The following is a 3,990-nucleotide window of genomic DNA, read 5'->3' as shown; positions in this document are numbered from 1 at the left end:
TATATATATATATATGTGTGTGTGTGTGTGTGTGTGTGTGTGTGTGTGTGTGTGTGTGTGTGTGTGTGTGTGTGTGTGTGTGTGTGTGTGAACCGGGGGCCTGCTTCGTCGTCGGCGTCGGGGCGGGCGGCGGTGTTGGGGCGCGGGGGGGAAGGGAGATAGGAGGGGGAACGGCGCGGTGAGGCTCACAGTGCAGGCGAGCGGCGGCGAGGTCGGGGCAGCGCGCGGCGAGGTCGGAGCAGGGCTCGGCGACGGCGAGGTCGGGGCAGGGCGCGTCGAGGTCGGGGCAGGGCGACGGCGACGACGGAGCCGGCGGACGGGGGCGGCAGCCTGGCGGCGTCGATGTCGTCGGCGTCGTCGAGGCCGCAACTGCGAGATGAGAAGTGAAAATTTTCACAAGTCCTGGTTATATACCCAGAGCATTGGTTCCGGTTCATAGCACCAACCGGGACCAATGCCCCCTTTAGTCCCGGTTGGTGCCACCAACCGGGACCAAAGGTCTCTTTTCAGCAGCCCAAAGGGCGGGAAGCGGCGGCCTTTGGTACCGGTTGGTGGCACCAACCGGGACTAAAGGGGGGCATTGGTCCCGGATGGTGCCACGAACCGGTACCAATGCACCCCTTTAGTCTCGGTTGGTGCCACCAACCGGGACCAAAGGCCTTGCACAGCGATGCGGTGGTGGGAGTTTAGTCCCACCTCGCTAGTTGAGAGGGGCGCGCAGTGTTTTGTAAGCCCCACTGCCGCACAACTCTCGAACTCCTCTCCATTGCAGGCTTTCGGGCCTAATTGTGACTGGTATGCCTGATGGGCCTACTGGGCCTTCTACGGGCCTGAATCCTGGCCCATTGATGGGTTTCTAGTCGTATTCAGGCCATTGTGGCCCAGTAGGTGGCAATTTTTTATTTTTTCCGAGTTTTTTTGTTTTCTTTTTTGCTTTATTTATTTTGTTTTGTATCTACTTACAAAAAAATACTTATTTATTTTATTTTATTTTGTTTATAATTACTTATTTATTTTATTTTATGATAATTCTTTTTGCTATTAAAGTTTTTAACAAAAAAAGTTCTTTATGAAAATTCTTTTTGCTTTTAATGATTTTGAACAGAAAATACTTTGATAATTTTAGTTGCATCAATTTTATATAATTTTAGTTTCAGTAATACTAGAGGTTGCTTATAATGCTTTGAACAGAAAATACTTTGATAATTTTAGTTTCATAAATTTTATTTATGTTATTAAATTTTATTTTGTTTTATTTTATTTTGTTTCTACTTATATATTGTATTAAAGTTTATATTATTTTGAGCTTCATTTGTTATTTTTCATGCATTTACTGATTATTTTGAGCTATAAGACCCTGAAACTGGAAAGCATTTCAAATGAACTCTGAAAAGGTTGAAAGTTGGCATGGTATCATCATTTCACCCACATAGCATGTGCAAGAAAGTAGAGAGGGTTACGGCAAAAACTGGATGCACTTCGTGTACAAAACGGACAATCTCTTTCGAAGTATCATGGTTTTGTTGGGGAACGTAGTAATTTCAAAAAAAAAATCCTACGCACACGCAAGATCATGGTGATGCATAGCAACGAGAGGGGAGAGTGTTGTCCACGTACCCTCGTAGACCGACAGCGGAAGCGTTATCACAACGCGGTTGATGTAGTCGTACGTCTTCACGATCCGACCAATCAAGTACCGAACGTACGGCACCTCCGAGTTCTACACACGTTCAGCTCGATGACGTCCCTCGAACTCCGATCCAGCCGAGTGTTGAGGGAGAGTTTCGTCAGCACGAAGGCGTGGTGACGATGATGATGTTCCACCGACGCAGGGCTTCGCCTAAGCTCCGCAACGGTATTATCGAGGTGTAATATGGTGGAGGGGGCACCGCACACGGCTAAGAGATCTCAAGGATCAATTGTTGTGTCTCTGGGGTGCCCCCTTGCCCCCGTATATAAAGGAGCAAGGGGGAGGCAGCCGGCCAAGAGGAGAGGCGCGCCATAGGGGGGAGTCCTACTCCCACCGGGAGTAGGACTCCTCCTTTCCTTGTGGGAGTAGGAGAAAGGAAGGGGAAAGGAGAAAGAAGGAAGGGTGCGCCCCCCTTCCCTAGTCCAATTCGGACCAGATCATGGGGAGGGGTGCGGCCACCTTTTGAGGCCTTTCTCTCCTTTCCCGTATGGCCCATTAAGGCCCAATACGAATTCCCGTAACTCTTCGATACTCCGAAAAATACCCGAATCACTCGGAACCTTTCCGAAGTCCGAATATAGTCGTCCAATATATCGATTTTTACGTCTCGGCCATTTCGAGACTCCTCGTCATATCCCCGATCTCATCCAGGACTCCGAACTCCTTCGGTACATCAAAACTCAATAAAACTGTCATCGTAACGTTAAGCGTGCGGACCCTACGGGTTCGAGAACTATGTAGACATGACCGAGACACGTCTCCGGTCCATAACCAATAGCGGGACCTGGATGCCCATATTGGCTCCCACATATTCTACGAAGATCTTTATCGGTCAGACCGCATAACAACATACGTTGTTCCCTTTGTCACCGGTATGTTACTTGCCCGAGATTTGATCGTCGGTATCTCGATACCTAGTTCAATCTCGTTACCGGCAAGTCTCTTTACTCGTTCCGTAACACATCATCCCGCAACTAACTCATTAGTCACAATGCTTGCAAGGCTTATAGTGATGTGCATTACCGAGTGGGCCCAGAGATACCTCTCCGACAATTGGAGTGACAAATCCTAATCTCGAAATACGCCAACCCAACAAGTACCTTTGGAGACACCAGTAGAGTACCTTTATAATCACCCATTTACGTTGTGACGTTTGGTAGCACACAAAGTGTTCCTCCGGTAAACGGGAGTTGCATAATCTCATAGTCATAGGAACATGTATAAGTCATGAAGAAAGCAATAGCAACATACTAAACGATCGAGTGCTAAGCTAACGGAATGGGTCAAGTCAATCACGTCATTCTCCTAATGAGGTGATCTCGTTAATCAAATGACAACTTATGTCTATGGCTAGGAAACATAACCATCTTTGATTAACGAGCTAGTCAAGTAGAGGCATACTAGTGACACTATGTTTGTCTATGTATTCACACATGTATTATGTTTCCGGTTAATACAATTCTAGCATGAATAATAAACATTTATCATGATATAAGGAAATATATAATACTTTATTATTGCCTCTAGGGCATATTTCCTTCAGTCTCCCACTTGCACTAGAGTCAATAATCTAGTTCACATCGCCATGTGATTTAACATCAATAATTCACATCACCATGTGATTAACACCCATAGTTCACATCTCTATGTGACCAACACTCAAAGGGTTTACTAGAGTTAATAATCTAGTTCACATCGCTATGTGATTAACACCCAAAGAGTACTAAGGTGTGATCATGTTTTGATTGTGGGATAATTTTAGTCACCGGGTCTGTCACATTCAGATCCGTAAGTATTTTGCAAATTTCTATGTCTACAATGCTCTGCACGGAGCTACTCTAGCTAATTGCTCCCACTTTCAATATGTATCTAGACCGAGACTTAGAGTCATCTAGATTTAGTGTCAAAATTTGCATCGACGTAACCCTTTACGACGAACCTTTTGTCACTTCCATAATCGAGAAACATATCCTTATTCCACTAAGGATAATTTTGACCGCTGTCCAGTGATCTACTCCTAGATCACTATTGTACTCCCTTGCCAAAATTAGTGTAGGGTATACAATAGATCTGGTACATAGCATGGCATACTTTATAGAACCTATGGCCAAGGCATAGGGAATGACTTTCATTCTCTTTCTATCTTCTGTCGTGGTCGGGCTTTGAGTCTTACTCAATTTCACACCTTGTAACACAGGCAAGAACTCTTTCTTTGACTGTTCTATTTTGAACTACTTCAAAATCTTGTTAAGGCATGTACTCATTGAAAAAACTTATCAAGCGTCTTGATCTATCTCTAT

This window comes from Aegilops tauschii, chromosome 2 (assembly GCF_002575655.3).
Source record: "Aegilops tauschii subsp. strangulata cultivar AL8/78 chromosome 2, Aet v6.0, whole genome shotgun sequence".
Lineage (NCBI taxonomy): Eukaryota > Viridiplantae > Streptophyta > Magnoliopsida > Poales > Poaceae > Aegilops > Aegilops tauschii.
Note: the sequence above shows the minus strand (reverse complement) of the source record.